The following is a 17,724-nucleotide window of genomic DNA, read 5'->3' on the forward strand; positions in this document are numbered from 1 at the left end:
CTCAGCTTAAATATGCATCACACGACACAGCAAAGTGGTTTTAGTTTGTGTATATTGTCACCAGCTCAAGTGTTCAGTTTGTTTGACATCCTCGACTTGAATTGCTCACTTCCTCATTTACTACGGGTGACAAGCCCCGCGTGGCTGCTTGTCCCCAGCTGTGAACGTAACATCTCGCTCCATTCATGTTGCCCCGCGTTTCCTATTTAATTATTAATTTATTACACTAGACTACATTAAATCAAAAATGTTATTTTACAAATTTTATAATCCGACATTTTTAATGGACGTTGTGAGCGCATCGGAGCGAACTGGAGCGCTCCGCTCCGTTCACATGCTCTGATCCCTAGTACAGCAAACTGTTATGTCATATTATGTAGTAAATATATATGTGACTGTATATATTACGGCTGTGTTTTGACTCAGAATTTTTTAGGACTTTAACCTTTAATAGCCCTTTTCCACACATGTCCTGCAGCCCTAAAGTTTTCCGGACATGTTCTGGAGCGGCTGCATGTGAGGAGGCAAATGTCCACAGTGTTTTCTCCAGACTTCCTGCAGCGAATGACTAAACCAGCCAGAAAACCAGAAAATATCAGCATGAGCTCACGTGTGAATGCAGCACGTAATTCTTCTGAGCGTTTGCGGCGGGAGAGCGTGCCTGTTGGTGCTTCTGTCACTGCTTTCTGCTGATCTTTCCTCTCACTCTGCACTGTTGATGATACATTTAAGCTCATTCAACACAAAAACACTCAATAGAAAGAGTTGTACGCATGCAGTAAACAAAAGAGTGACTTCACAGAGACACAGCCTGCTTCTTGCATTGTGTTCTCCTACACTCTGAGTAGTTCATGTAAGGACACATCTCCAGCAGAGTTCCCTTTTGTTGAGTGTATTATTGAACGAGCATCTGTAAAGAAAGTCAGAAGAAAATTCTCTGGTGTAAAAAAGACTCACGTCTCTGATTGTGATAGATAAATGTGTTTACTGCTGAGCAGAATGCCAAAAGGAACATTTTTTCTATTACTCAAATAGGTTGGACTCATTTCTCATATTTGCTGTGATCACACTATCAGATGTGAAATTATGTAAGGTCATGGGGTGTTAAAGTTTAGAAAAATGTGACCGCATCAGATTTGCAGGTGTGTGCTTTCATGTGGGAAAGCCATTCGAGGACTTTGGTAATGAAAGCCGAGACTCTTATCTCATTTTATTTGTTGTGAATCACACAGATGAGTGAAGCTAATTCCAAGGAGATGAATGTTTTCGTTAATCTCACCTAATTTTGTCCATCTTCCATTTAAATAACCTTGAAATTTGTTCTCGATGCAGATGTTTTGTTCGAAAAGCAGAGGTTGACCACATTATTAAGGTATTGAGCTGCAAAAAGCCCAGCAGATTCCACATTTTTAACCAGAAAAGGGTTTGCTGTGTACTAATTTTGAAGGCACACACCTGTTTATATGAGGACCAAGTAAACCATGACATTGAAAATGATCTGTAAACCAACAAACACACATTTGTGGAAGGACACAAGAAAACGTGTTATTTAAAGAGCTTCACAGAGAAGTCTCTGACATTTTAAAATGAGCAGTATTAAGTGAAAACCTGTTCTCAAGGTTTACTTTTCACCAAGACACACAAGCTTAAGCAAAGGAGGGGCTGCAGGAATACGCTGTGAAAGTTCTGCAGTGACCCAGCCCTGAACCTGGACCTGAACCAGAACATTTCTGGAGAGACCTGTAGGATAATTCCCATTAACACAACTGCTAAAGCTTTTTTAACCAAGTACTAATTGGAAAGGTCTGTGTAAATTCGAGCCGATCTATTTAATAAACTGGCAAAAACACAAAACCTGTTATATATGTGTGTGTGTGTGTGTGTGTGTGTGTGTGTGCGTGTGTGTGTGTGTGTGTCAATGTATGTATTTTGTGAGAGCATCCAGAAAGAACAATAGAAATAAACCTGCAATTATTTCTACAGCAGCATTATTTTCCACATGTATTATACTGAACAAAGACATGACATCCTAACTTACAAGCAGCTTTGAAGAGATTGAAAGTCTAATTTTCCCTCTAAAATGATACTTGGTCCACCCTTACAAGTGTTTTTAAATGTGTTTCTTAGCCACAGAAATCCTCATAGAACATCTCTTACCATCTGTATGCGCTCCATACATTCAAGTAAACAGAATACTGGTTTTAGCTTTGACGTTAGCTTAGCATCTGAATGGTAACTGCTGAGGTACAGCTTTGCACATTGTAGCAGGATTAAATCATTTAGGATTTTCATCAAATCAAAAGAAGTCATACGCGTGTTTAAAGATGCATTAATATTAATAATGGTCCACACACAACATCAGCTGTATGAAATAACTTCACACTTTACATCATATTGTTGAATGTGCAGCACTGGATATCCTATATTCTGCTTGTTGTGGAACTATTTTTGGATCACTGTGGGACTCCACAGCTCGATGAAATTTCTCCAGCTCTGCCAGCTCTTGCAAATTTTTAAAAAGTTACACTAGTTAGAGTAAAATATCTGTCTTTATTTGTGGATAAAATCAGCCGAGTAAATGAGCCCAAACTGCATCTGCCTCACCCCAACTCTTCATCCATCTCTGCTCACATACCATCTGTTATAATACGACTCAGTGTTGGAAAAATATCGCGCGCACACTATTACACACTCAAACGGAAGCGTGTGTGCTTAATGTTCGTGCTCATTATCCGTGACCCATCTCTGAAGATGATAGTGCACCTAATTAACTGACATCTATACAAATGAGACCTGATCACTGACCTATATCTCCTCTCACACTCTACTTCTCCCTTCGTTTCTTTCTCCTTCTGTGTGCCTCTCTTAGATTGTTTCTGTCCTTGAGCTGATGTGCTATGTGTTCCTGGATGTGGCGTAATTGACTTTGCTTTGTTTCTAATGTGCGCCTGTGGGAGCTGCAGACTTCTGATGAAGCTTTTAGCCGCTGTCAAATGCTTTGAACAGCGACAGAAGTGAAAGCCTCTTATCTGATGCTCTCGCTCTCCCTGCAGCCTGCCAGTGGGTAGGAGCTCTATGTGGATCAAGAGTTGAAGAAGAAGCACCTGAGACTAGTAGTGAGTTTGCTTTCTTTCCTGTCTTGCTTTTTGTTTTGCTGCGCTTGGTATTTATTATAATTGGGCTGGTGATTGCCATAGAGAGGAGATGGGGAAGAGGAGGTGCAGCAGTCTCTGAGCTGATGGTGTCAGATCAGATCCACGACACCTGGTCACAGTCTTACAGAGTCTGTGGATGTGAGATCAGAGAAGCACTTAGGGCTACAACTACTCTCATAACAGATTCATCTGTCAATATTTTATTTATTTGATTAATTATCATAAAAAAACAGTACATACTATCACCATTATACAAAGCAACACAGGGGATGTCAGTCTTTTTAAGAAATAAAGGAATCATTTTCATTGCATCTTTTGATTTGCATACGTAACATGTAACTAAGATTAGCAGAATTAAAACAGTAGAAAAACCTGAACTGTGGAAAAATTACAAAACAAAACACTTGGCATACTATGGAAAAAAAACTTAACTTAACTTAGCTGTGGCGTGGCGTGCTGTGACATGTCTGATTCACTTTGTTTTTTGCAGCTTTTCAAAATGATTGCTTCAGATAGAAACTCCCTTTCTGACTATTACTATTGATAGACAAACACAAGATTAAATAGAAATAACCTCTTGGTAGAGACATGGGAAGTGGGAATATATATATTTAAGCAGTGTTAACATGCCTTATGTGGTTCACAGTTTAGTTTTTTACTTTTGGAACACATGCACAGATGACTTTGAGATTACACGCCAGCAAACAGGACGTTTTGAGCAGGATGAACACATGAACTTATCAGTGTTCCAACCTGTTGTAGCTCCTGTTGCTGCCTTCTTCTTTGTTTCCTTTGGTCTGATATACAAAACAATTCCACTTGGTTAAGTTTGGAAGATAATATTCCTCATTATGGTTAAGAAAACATACATGTCTCGATGTTAAACACCAGTTAATTCACCAGGAAATACGACCAGTAAACATGAGTTTTGAGTCGGTTTCAGGTTTCCAGAAGTGTCAAATGGAATTTCTCCGGCGGCTGGGCTGGTTTTGTTAGTTAGCAGCTTATTTAAATATAATCCCGGTTTCAGGGGATTCATTTAAAAATGTTGGATCATTAGTTGAACAGACGTCATCATTTCTTCATGACTCTGACTCACATCTGGACACTAGATGAGCTCTTATTGTTGTAGTCTCACTATTTCTTTCGGATCATCTCAACCCATATCCACCTGCAGAGGTCAAACAGAGGAGAAGGTGCTGTGGTACTTTATCTCAGATACTCTGTGTGAACAGAATCGACGCTTGTTCATTGGTGAGTCTGTGAGCTGTACCTGCAGGGGTCAGTTATGTTCATTTTCTGGCCATTAGGGAGATGAATGGTGCTTATTTGTTAGACATTAACTGGATCCAAATTTCCAATAAACATTGTTAATTTTCATTAAGTGTTTTTTCACGCATTTTTACTTGTGGATGTTTTTATGACCTAGTGTGAATAAAAATGTTTTTTTTTATGTCTTTGTCTGAAAATGAAATCTTTGTCGACACTTTTCTGAAGTTTTTCTTTGTGTTTTGCACTTAAGTAATGACATAATTACAGCACAATCAGGCAGAGAGCTCACACACATACAGGCTGTGTGACACGTGTGTCGACAACCATTGACCAAGAGCTTTAAGAACTATTGCAGTGCATTTTGGGTAACAGCAATGTTAATGGCTCATTAGCTGCATCCAACAGCAGCTCAGCCAAGTCATGATGAATGGATGCTGTTTAGGGGTGATTACTGCTCTTGTTTGTGTGTGTGTGCCTTTGTGTTACTTTGTCCCAGTTGTTTATTTGAGTGTTCATGTACAGTCATTAAAAAGAAAGTGCACCCCCTTTCAGTTTTAAGGTTTTAAGTTTCAGATCTTAAATGATTATCTGGTCTTTATCAGGTCCTAAAATGAGTTAAAAACAACCTCAGATAAACAACAATACATGACATATTACTCTGTGTAATTATTTATTGAACAAAAATTAAGATTAAATATAGAAGCAGTGTGTGAATTACTAAGTACACCCTTGCTGCTTCTGCTGAATTTAAGATGTAAGTAGCAGCCAGGTGCTGCTGATCAATACACCTGATTAACTGATCATCAGTCAGTGTGAGCAGCTCTATAAAAGCAGAAGTTTAGTCAGTTTGTTGGTCTGAAGCATTCAGGTGTGTGTTAACACGATGCCAAGGAGGAAAGACATCAGCAGTGATCTTAGAGAAGCAACTGTTGCTGCCCATCAATCTGGGAAGGGTTAGAAGGCCATTTCCAAACTATCTGGAGTCCATCGTTCTACAGAGAGAAAGATTATTCACAAGCTGAAAACATGCAGGACAGCTGTCAATCTTCCCAGGAGTGGACGTCCCAGCAAGGTCACCCCAAGGTCAGAAACCCAAGAGCTACATCTCAGACTCTCCAGGCCTCAGTTAGCATGTTAAAGGTTAAAGTTCATGACAGCACAATTGGAAACAGACTGAACAGGTATGGCTTGTGTGGAAGGGCTGCAGGAGAAAGCCTCTTCTCTCTAAAAAGAACATGGCAGCACAGCTTAGGTTTGCAAAGCTGCATCTGAACAAACCACAAGACTTCTGGAACAATGTCCTTTGGACAGACCAGACCAAAGTGGAGATGTTTGCTCATAATGCACAGCAGCACGTTTGGAGGAAACCAAACACAGCATATCAGCACAAACACCTCACACCAGCTGTCAAGCACGGTGGTGGAGGGCTGATGATCTGGGCTGGTTCTGCAGCCACAGGACCTGGGCACCTCGCAGTCATTGAGTCCACCATGAACTAAAGCTGGGCTGAAACTGGCTCATCAACAGGACAAAGATCCCAAACACAGCAGCAGATCTGTGTTAAATGAGTAATAACACAGTCTAATATGTCATGCATTGTTCTTCAGGTGAGGTTGTATTTACCTCATTGTAAAACCTGCTGAGGAACGTTAAGGTTTGTTTTTATCATGTTTTTATGTAAAACCTTAAAATCTCAAGAAGTGCACTTTTCTTTCCCAAGTTACTGTGAGTACAGAGTGAGGGCAGTTCATGAATATGTGCACCGTGTTTGTATATCTTCCCTTCATTATGGTTATTTGCATGTCATAAGGGGCAGTGAATAGTTATTAATATTCATATCACCTATATCTGTATGTGTTGCACAGTCTTCTCTGAGTCTCTGTTAGTCCAGCTCTTCAGACCCTTCGAATATCCAGAAAGAAGCTGCAACAATTACTGTGTCCTCACGGACCAACAACCACACATACACACACCCTGCACCTCAGCCAGGGTAATCCTACTATATCTGCAGTTTCTCTCCATCTTTTGCCTCCACAGAATGAGCTCTCCCTGCCTCCCTTAATATTTCTGCTGTCTCTTCTCTTCTCTCATATCTTTCCTCCTGATCGGCAACACATCTTACTGTTTACACTTCTCGCAGCTAAAGTTTAATGGGATGATCTGGATCTATATGTGTAAACAGCTGCATACATTTAGATGTAACTTGACAATCCATCTGAAATGCTTGTGAGATGAAACATAAGGTGTGCGCAGAGGGACTGATAGTTGTTGCTTTTTAAAGGCAAAAATAAGTATTTGATTTAATTTTTTTACTCCACTTAAAAGATTAAGATCAGATTTATTGTCATGTACAGGGAAAATGCTCCTCCGCGTTTAACCCGTCCAGGTTGGCACCTGTTGCACAGGGTCACACACTCATGGAGCGTTGGGCAGCCAATCACAGCGCCGGGGAAGCATGGGGGTACGTTGCCTTGCTCAAGGGCACCTCACCTCACCTTTTTGGGGCTTTTTATGCCTTTAATGTACAGGAAGCAGGGGGCAGAGAGAGGTGGAATGACATGCAGTGAAGGGCCGTCCGATGCAGGAGTCGAACCGGGGCCGACTGCAGCGAGGACTGTAGCCTCTATACATGAAGCGCCTGCACAACCCACTACCACACCGACCACCCCAGTTCACCAATCTTTTTTAAGAGTGGGAATCAAACCGCCAACCTTCCAGTTATTGGACGACCCACTGAGCCACGGCCCTAAAGTTTAAGATGTGTAGGTTTCCAACTGCCCCCGTGTAGGACACTATAGACACATACATATTTACGTGTCAAGTCATCTTAAAAATCACCACAAACATGGGTAGCAATGATAAATCATAACATTTACAGCTAAATGTTCCCTCAACTTTAATGTTTAAAATGTACATGAATTAATTTGTGAGAGCAGCTGTTTGGGAGTTGATTAAGTGTTGGGGGCAGCATATTTAGTCCAGGCATAGGTACAGTTAAAATGAACAAAGCTTGGGAGTGGAGACAATAACTTCCTGTACTTTTTTTTTTAGATATAAGCCTGTTGGTAGCTTTATAAATGAGAATGTATCAGTATTTGAGTCTATGGAAAGACCATCCAACCTGAGACTGTGGTCAGTGATGGTTTTAAGGTTTGTAACGACAGTCACTGTTCCATGGTAGACTGTATCCAGGGTGTGTAGGCATGGCGAAGACGCGTGCATATAAATGACATCATCGTAATACATCACCAGCCCTTAGACTTGTATTAACCAAACAGACCTCGTCAGAATGAGCTGCATATGTATGTGTAATTGTGTGTGTGCACGTAAGTCGTCTGAATGACTCTAATTTACACCGAAAGGCGTATTTATGGATGCAGAGAGGCTCAGCTGAATGAGCTACTGGAGCTGAGGGGGAGTTTCTCCGATCTCTGTTGGAGAGAACAATAAGAGAAGGACATATTAGGATACTGAAGAAAATCGAAAACAACAAAGATCTAAAGTTTAAAGAGAGTCAATGCTATTTATCCCCTACCCACATGGGTAGAGAAGGCGTTACTTTCCTTTTATAAAAGGACTTTAATGTATTTTCATAGTGTGAGCTCTACTGTCACAGGACACGTAGATGTGCTCAAACAGAAGCTATTTTACCTTTCATTGTCTGAAATCAGTTTTACTTTGTGCTGTTTTGTATTTTTATGGTAACAAATAGAAAGAGGAGTTCTGGGATCTCTCCAGAGTGCAGGCACACATGCTGTTAAGCTTACAGTGAGATGGATGGTGGTAAAGTACGTGTGAGGTGAGACAGATGCATCCGTCCCACTATATACCATCTATGAATGGAAACAGTTAAGCCTTGTTTACTTTGCACATTTTGAATGGAAGCAGGCAGGAAGCTTTGTTTATTTTACACATTTTGAACGGAAACAGGCAGGAAACCTTGTTTACTTTGCACATTTTGAATGGAAGCAGGCAGGAAGCTTTGTTTATTTTACACATTTTGAACGGAAACAGGCAGGAAACCTTGTTTACTTTACACATTTTGAATGGAAGCAGGCAGGAAGCTTTGTTTATTTTACACATTTTGAACGGAAACAGGCAGGAAACCTTGTTTACTTTGCACATTTTGAATGGAAGCAGGCAGGAAGCTTTGTTTATTTTACACATTTTGAACGGAAACAGGCAGGAAACCTTGTTTACTTTGCACATTTTGAATGGAAGCAGGCAGGAAGCTTTGTTTATTTTACACATTTTGAACGGAAACAGGCAGGAAACCTTGTTTACTTTGCACATTTTGAATGGAAGCAGGCAGGAAGCTTTGTTTATTTTACACATTTTGAACGGAAACAGGCAGGAAACCTTGTTTACTTTACACATTTTGAATGGAAGCAGGCAGGAAGCTTTGTTTATTTTACACATTTTGAACGGAAACAGGCAGGAAACCTTGTTTACTTTGCACATTTTGAATGGAAGCAGGCAGGAAGCTTTGTTTATTTTACACATTTTGAACGGAAACGGACAGGAAACCTTGTTTACTTTGCACATTTTGAATGGAAGCAGGCAGGAAGCTTTGTTTATTTTACACATTTTGAACGGAAACAGGCAGGAAACCTTGTTTACTTTGCACATTTTGAATGGAAGCAGGCAGGAAGCTTTGTTTATTTTACACATTTTGAACGGAAACGGACAGGAAACCTTGTTTACTTTGCACATTTTGAATGGAAGCAGGCAGGAAGCTTTGTTTATTTTACACATTTTGAACGGAAACAGGCAGGAAACCTTGTTTACTTTGCACATTTTGAATGGAAGCAGGCAGGAAACCTTGTTTACTTTGCACATTTTGAATGGAAACAGGCAGGAAACCTTGTTTACTTTGCACATTTTGAATGAAAGCAGGCAGGAAGCTTTGTTTATTTTACACATTTTGAACGGAAACAGGCAGGAAACCTTGTTTACTTTGCACATTTTGAATGGAAGCAGGCAGGAAGCTTTGTTTATTTTACACATTTTGAACGGAAACAGGCAGGAAACCTTGTTTACTTTGCACATTTTGAATGGAAGCAGGCAGGAAGCTTTGTTTATTTTACACATTTTGAACGGAAACAGGCAGGAAACCTTGTTTATTTTACACATTTTGAACGGAAACAGGCTGGAAACCTTGTTTATTTTGCACATTTTGAATGGAAACAGGCAGGAAACCTTGTTTACTTTGCACATTTTGAATGTAAACAGACAAGAAACCTTGTTTATTTTGCACATTTTGAATAGAAGCATGCAGGAAACCTTGTTGGAAACAGGAAACAACAGAAGTTGACACAATGTGTATTCTATCTGTGGTAATTATTTAATGAAAAACAATCAAATTAGGATGATAAAGAACATCTATATTAAAGGTCCAGGGGGATATCTAGCAGAATGAATTGTACATTTCAACAAACGGATTCCTTTCCAGACATGGAAACTATAGTGAATGGAAAGTACATAGAAAGGTTTGGTTTGTCCCTTCTGGGCTAGTCACATAGTGGTACAAAGAGGCAGAGGATGAGGGCAACTCGCACCATCTGCTCATTTTTTGGTAAAGAAAACATCATTTTTCTTATTCAACTGTGCTTCTGCACTAATAAGAAACATATTTAATTATGTTTCTGTCTGTAGATCCCCTGAAGATTTCATTCTGGAACAATCAGTAAATTGAATTTGTATAAAAATGACGATGACAAAAATTAAAGTGTACTGGCTTTGATGTTGGGTTTTGTTTTTGGCCAAGTTTTTGTTTTTGTTTTTGGAGTTTGGTCCTCCTCCAAATTTGGGTCTTACCCTCAGATTTGTGCTTTTCTTTGTTATTCACCACAGTTGTCCTCAGTCACAATGATCTACCACCAGTTCTCTGTTTCTCATGAACAAACTCATATCATTCCTGCTCTCATGCACTCCTTCGACTTTCTTTGTTGTCTATCACAGGGGTTTTCAATGATGACTGTCTGTCTGTCATCATATCCTAATTATCCTAATTTGTAAAAGCGTCTGCTAAATGTAATGTCTGTTGAACGTAAAGTACAAAAAAAAAATGAATATATGTAAATAGCTTGATAAATGAGTTAATATTGCTAAGAAATGCAACTAAAATTAAATGATTAAAGATTTAAAGATGTAAATGTGAAATGTAATGTGAAATAAACCCTGATTTATTTTCATAATTTTCCCTTTACGTTTTACATTCATCTCACACATAATACATGTCTGTAAATTATGTTAATTTAACCATTTATTTATTTATTTATTTATTTATTTTATATATTGTAACATTTATAGATGTATTCATTTTCTTTTTATTTCCCCAACTCCATTTATTTCCATGTTTCTCTTTTTATATTCTCTGGTGCATTTCTGTTTCTGTCAGTGGGACATGGGAGGTCTATTTTCACACCATAGCCACAGCATTTATTGGCATATCAGTGTATTTACTGTCCTGTTTATATATTTCTGGTTATGGCACTTTCAGTCTGCTATGATCCTGTGAACCCATTACACCCAGATGTTTCTGCAGAAGGTTAGATGCTGCGCTGGGACCGATCAGGTCTAAAATTACATGAGAATCAACAGACAGCCGGAGGGAAGGTAATTGAATTTAAGACATGAGAAACTGATTGGACAAAAATAGCCACAATTTTATTATCATGCGATAATTTTTCCCTATTTCCCCAGCATTTTTTCCAGGCTGCAGCACAAAATGCTGAAAAGTCGTACTGGGGAAACATAAAGCTTTCACCTGAAGGCTGCAGTCGGGTCGTGGGACTGATTTGAAAAATCTGTGCAGGGAATTTAAGAGAAAATGTTCTTTCATCCTTCAAAGTGGTTCATTGCAGTTTTTTCACTGCTTACAATGGAGGTCCCTACAATAAAGAGAGAGACAAATGATGTTGACTATATACTGGATACCATTCTTAGTTAAATAAAGCCACTCTCTCTATCGTCTTTCTATTAAAGGCCTGAAGTCACAGCGCATTTAAATTCTGTTGGCGTCGTATTTCCCTCCTGCCAGGGAGGTCTGTTTTGATTGGAATTAAACGTTCAATCTATCAGGCGGGGCTTTGTTTTTACATTGTTTTTCTGGCTTTGCTTCTCTCTGCATCTGGTGTGGTGTTAAGACTTTGAGCACAGCTTTATAATGTTCAGTATACCAATTGATAAAATAAGAAACAGTGTTTTCAAAATGTTTAATGTATTTTTAGGTAAGAGGCTTGTCAGTGAAGTTGCAGTTAAAATCCTGCTACTTTAACAGAAGGATGTGCTAAAATAACAATAAAAAAGGACCAAGTACAAAGTCAATGTTGATTTTATAAAGTAGCAACACTAATTAGTATTAACATTAGTATGATAATTACAATAAAGTTAGATAAGATTTGATAAAAACAGATACCAGCCCTAAACACAGGACACCGTAGGCAGAGAGACATCCAAACCTTTACTCCAGTCAGTGGTCAGAACATTTTGAGGTGAGCACTAAAGCGAACAAAACAGACTACAAGAAAAATAACCCGAACCCAAAGGCAAGATGCATAAAACTCTGTAGTTTAAGGACTAAAACTGTATGGATAATGGCAAAAAAAATGTGAATGTTCTAATGAAATGGTTTTAAGGTTTTGTAAACATAGGTTCTCTCGTCTTTGAGATCCCTGAAACATCAGATGTTGGTACAGTTGTTTCTTTGTTACTCTTTCAGAGCTGACTTCAGTCAAGCAAGTTTAAACCAAAACAGAGAATGTGTGATTTGTTTGCTCCACAGCCTCCTAGTTAGGATGGAGCAGACACTTCTCCTAATACATTTATGGTGTCAGTACCCACCCACCAGTGTCTAACGGAAGATTTTACTCATGATTTTAATCTTTTTTTCTGTGAACTGGTCACGTTTAGGAAGTCAGATGATAAAGATTGTTTAAGTTTGTGATGGCATCAGGATTTGGTAGAAGTACGACCAAACACTGACTTTTGTGATTTATTTGCAGTTTAGGTTTAGGCAACAAAGGTCGACTAAAGATCATGTTTTTAGGTTAAAACATATCATTTCATAGTGTTAACTAACATGTTGGCCTCGAGTTATGGCAAAGAGCAACTTCTCACATGATGTTTGTCTAAAATATCAGTTTATTGCTCACCTAACACAATGCGAGTGCGAGCCGCCAATTAAAGCTTGAGGAGCCGCATGTGGCTCGCAAGCCGCGCAATGAGTATCTCTGTGTTGGAGCATGTTTCTACTGTAAATGTCTGCCTGCCAATTGGGAGTTTCCCAAGGTTCCTGTGGCATTTAGTTTTTTCTTTATTCAATGGCTATGACATTTCCATTCTCCACAAACACTCTAAAGTCTATCTTTAAGAAACTCTTGAAGACCCAGCTCCTCAGAGAGCATCTCCTATCCGAGCACTTCCCCTGTACTTCCCTTCCCCCTCTACTGCACTTTATCCTTCAGTACTTCCTTCTATGCTCTACACTGTTACCTCTGACAGAGTCTGACTGGTGGTTTCCTTATATGCAGCTTATTGTTAGCTGTAATGTCATATCCTAATTTCTAAGTCGCTTTGGATAAAAGCTTCTGCTAAATGCATAAAAACAATGGCCGATCCTCAAAGCGTGTATAATTAAGTAGGAGTTCACAAATACCTGAAGATGAGCTGAGGTGAAAACCTGTGAGAGCTGAGAGCTGAAATCAAAGGAGGAAGAAAGAGAGTCTTTGCTGCAGTGCAGATACACAGGGAGAAAGAAAAATACTCCTGAATGCAAAAGTATGTTTATATCAGTAATTTCCATACTGTGGAGCTATTCACCTGCAGGCTCAAAACTGTCTTTGGACCAGAATTCAATAGAAAAACTCATAATACAGAGCAGACCTTCTGTTCCGTTTCTTTATGAATCACTTACTCGCAGCAGAAGTCATCTCAGGGCTCCCTTCACTGTAAAGTCAGGACCTCACTATAACATTTGGTTTCCCTGCGTCTTCTTCCCTCTCATCGTCCCTGACATGTTCCTCATACTCTATTCAGCCTTAATGTACACTGAGCTCACAGTTGCTTTTACATCGCAGTCATGAGGCCGATGCTCTTATCCAGAGAGACGTATTGTACCCCAAAAGCAGCAGTACTAACCTTATATGTCTGTGTTAAAGATGCATACCAATAATTTTACTGTCTTTGTGACATCAGTATGAAGTTATGTGATAAGTAGTGAGGATCATCATATCTGCCTGAATGAAAGATTAAGCTCTTTTTTTCTGTTATTCTGTTAGATCTACACAATCAAAGAGTGTTTTTCTGTCTCCCTGATTGTAGAAGCCCAAATTAAACACTGAAAACAGAGCATGAGTGGTTCACATAAGGCAAGCTGAAGAACTGGATGTGCATTTCTTCCTTTATGAATTCAATAAATAAGCCTGACAGGCAGCAGGAGTTCAGATTGTAGATTGTGCATCATTGTACATCACACATGAATACACAACTCTGTAGTGAACTTGACTAAAAGATCAAACTTTTTCAAGCAAATCACATAAAATTAGAGCAATGGAAGCTGAAAAATGCAATTCATAAACGTTAATGGGAGCATCTGTGATTAGGATGCAGATACATTTTCCTAAATTATAGAGACTCAACACTTTTTGGAAGGAGCAGCAGAACACAGGCGTCAGCCCTTCAGTCTCCTGTTAAAGCAGAATAGCTGATGGGATTTTCACTCGTGTACTCTGACTCTCCTCTTTCAAGTTTTTGAAGCAGTTTTTATTCCATGAATAGATAGATACAGTATGCTCTCAGAAAAATAGGTGAAATAAGCTCCACACTATGTGGTGGAGGAACGTAATGAGTTAAAGATAGAGCAGTGGCTTGTCCTCCACCGAGTGAAGCACGTACAAAAATCCCGTCATGCCTGCTTGGTTTACAGCGTGATGAGTCAGCTTCTCAAGAAGATCATCGATCCCTGCCTAAGTATTAGCCTAAAAAGTGTTAGACTAAACCTAACCAAACACAGGTTTTGGTGTTTAAACTTAACTGCAGCTTAAAAGAAACACAAAAACAAAAGTGACATCCCCAAAAAAGACAGATTCACACTGTTCCTGTTGCTTTTTTCTACCCAACTCAAATATTCTGGGTCTGTGTACTTCCTGAGTGGCACACTGCAATTTGTGTGCCCAGCACTAAATATTGTCATTGTTTCACCACAGTCCATGCCTCCTAATTAGGTGAGGGGATTTACCCAGCATTGGTTTTGGGTGGCTTAGTAACACTCAAAAGGCAAGACGAGGCACATTTATTTATATCCATAATTCAACAACTAGGCAATTTAGAGTGCTTTGCTAAGAACATAAAACCATGAAAAAAATAATTTATAGTGGGTACAGAGCAGTGAAAGCTGTTCAAGTCCTTCAGTTCAGGTAAATTAATGAATTAAATTTAGTGTTGAACGGGAGAGTTTTAAGATTTAGTTAAAAAGAAGCAAGAGTTGATGCCGACCTGCAGTTATCTGGGGATACATGGTGCAAAAAAACTGAAAACAGCTTCTCCATGTTTAGTTCTAACCCCGGGGGGCAAAAAGCAAACCTGTTCCTGAATATCTGAGATGTCCTGAAGATGTGCTTTGGTCCTAAAGCATTTGAAGCTTCTCACCAACACCAGTTACTTAGGCTTATTATTGCAGTTTATTTTGCCTGTTGAGCCTTCGGAGCAGAGCGCTGGGACTGGTAACATCCTGTGGAAAGTGAGACCAAAAAGCTTCCTGAGGCACCTTTGTGCCTCAGGAAGCTTTATTAGATGGATGGAATGATGGATGGTGGCTGGCCAGAACCAGGAAGTAAATGACTGTCAACCTCCACGGTGCACCACTGGTGATGGACAGAATGGATCCTTATCTTCCTTATCTTGAAATATCCAAGAGTCAGCAAGCAAAGTTTACCAATTTATGATTTTTCTTTCTTTCTTTCTGTACATGGGCTTTAAAGGCATGGTTGGTAATCCTGTTCAGAAACACATTTTGTAATACTGGATGAAATGGTCCGTCTATCCTGAGAGTAATATATACATGATGTGTTTAGAAAAAGGGCCGAAAGTAATCAGACCTCTGTGGCAGCTGTAGGACTGATAAAAAGCTGACCGATCCAAACTCCTCGGGCCGAGGACAAAAAAACAATCAGATGCCTTCATGTCTAGTTCTGCCCGTTCTGCCTGCGCCCCCCTTTGTCTGGGGTGGTGGAACTAAGCAGAGGTGCCACTTTCAAATCTTGCTAGCTCTCTTGCTAGCTCTCCAATTCATGAAAAAAGTTAATTTGTGGTTGTTGTGGTTGCTTGTCAAAACCACAATGTTACAAATCTGCGGTTATTGAGGCAGCCCGACTCCTAATGTGTTGTTAAAGTGTCTGTGCTCATGTTTGCACTTCTAAGCTTGGCACATCCTAACATGACCCTCGCTCGTAACATCTTCGTGTCTGCAGTGGACTGACACTGATTGTCCCCTTAGAGAACAAGCCTCAGCGAGCACAAAGAAAACGGTTGTTGAGAGACCAGTTTGCTCCCTGATTTAGCCTCAGCTTATCCTAATGAGAGTTTGTATGGGAGAGAGTCCAAAAGAGTGCGTTTGTCAGTCTCTTTGTTGTTTGTGCTGCCTTGTGTGAGGTTGAGTCCTGATTTTATGGCAGCAGAGTTGAGTGGTGGGGGGGAGCAGCTCAGAGCATTTCTGGTTCTGGTTGAAGGAGGCCCATTCATTTCCCCCACAGAAGATGGCACATGACTTACGGCTGGGGCTCCTCTGCGGCTTGGAGCGACATCAAACTGCCAGTTCAATCATTTATGTAAAAACTATGATACGGTGCGATTCTCTGAAAATGGGCCGTTTGACTTTTTCATGAAAAGAATCTGCTCATCTTGAAACTGAAGGCAGCAACACGTCTCAGAAAAGTCGGGACAGGTCCATGCTTCTAAAGCCTCGTCCCCACTATGCAGTCCGGTACGGATCGGGTCGCTTTGGGGTCAGCTTGCGTTCCCACTGTACAAAGGCGACCCTCAGGGGTGGGCGGAGTGCGTGCCGAAGCGTAGATAGCAAATAACAGCAAATAACAAATAGCATCCACAATTTGGAACCACCTCCAAGCTTCTTCAGCTTAATGCCACACTGGCTCGCGGTCCGGTTGAAACCACTCTCTGCCATTTTTGCGGCAATCAGCTGGAAAACCTTTATGTTTGGCACAGCGCCATCGAGCTCCCGCTGCACAGCCTCCTCACCAACAACGGAGAGCAGAGCCTGGAACCGGTCCTGTGTGCTCTGTACCCCAAGCAGAAGTGTTACAGGCATGGTAACGGGTACCATGGGACCGGTACTCTATGATGGTCGTGGAAACACTGAAATAAGCGAACCGTTCCGACCCGACCCGTACCGGACTGCATAGTTGGAACACGCCATAAGTGTGTAGCATCCCCTCTTCTTTTAATAACATCTGGGAACTGAGGACAGATGCTGGACCTTTGGGAGAGGAATGTTGTCCCACTCTTGTCTGATAGATGATTCTAGCTGCTCTACTTTGAAGCCATGCTGTTGGAATAGATGCATTTTGTCATTTAATACTGTCTTGCTAAACTATGCAAGGCTTTCCCTGAATAAGACGTTATCTGGATGCAAGCATATGCTGCTCTAAAACCTGTTTATACCTTTAAGCATGGATGTAGTCTTTCCAGATGAGCAAGTTGCCAGTTTTGCAGCCACTATTGCGCCGCCATACCATCAGAGATGCAGGCTTTTAACCTGAGAGCTGATAACAAGCTGGATGAGCTTTAGATCAGTGTTTCTGGATCATGTTCTCATGTGGCTTCTTCTCTGCATGTTTTAACCTGTGGATGTTACGCACAGACAGCGATTTCTGGAAGCGTTCCTGAGCCCATGCAGTGATTTAATGACAGAATCGGGTCTGATTCTAATGCAGAGCTGCCTGAGGGCCTGACGATCACAGGTATCCAATATGAATTTTCAGCCACGTCCTTTGCTCACAGAGATGTTTCCAGAGTCTCTAAATATTTAAATGATATTAAGTACTGTAGATGGTGGAATATTCAAAGTCTTCCATTTTAGGTTGAGTAAACAGATTTTTTTGCAGATTAACTTCTGCCCATCTTTATTTCAGAGAGACTCTGCCTCTCTAAGGGGCTCTTTTTTTACACCCAGTCATGTTCGCGATCTGTTTCCAACTATACTGATTAGTTGCAACATTTTTTTTTACACCTGCCTCAACTTTTTTAAGACGTGTCACTACCATCCAATGCGAGATGA

The 17,724-nt window shown here is 40.3% G+C and overlaps 1 protein-coding gene across 2 annotated transcripts in view; it reads left to right on the plus strand.

The window, feature by feature from the left end:
* slc8a2b (solute carrier family 8 member 2b) overlaps window positions 1-17,724 on the plus strand; it is a 191,355-nt gene that overhangs the window by 111,001 nt on the left and 62,630 nt on the right. The window contains exon 3 of one of the 2 annotated variants that reach the window (XM_075472955.1): window positions 3,054-3,116. The exons of the other annotated variant lie outside the window; for it this stretch is intronic. The gene's annotated coding sequence lies outside the window, so the exon portion shown is untranslated. The remainder of the gene's footprint in view (window positions 1-3,053; window positions 3,117-17,724) is intronic. 2 annotated transcript variants of the gene reach the window in all.

This window comes from Odontesthes bonariensis, chromosome 9 (genome assembly GCF_027942865.1).
Source record: "Odontesthes bonariensis isolate fOdoBon6 chromosome 9, fOdoBon6.hap1, whole genome shotgun sequence".
In the NCBI taxonomy this organism is placed as follows: domain Eukaryota; kingdom Metazoa; phylum Chordata; class Actinopteri; order Atheriniformes; family Atherinopsidae; genus Odontesthes; species Odontesthes bonariensis.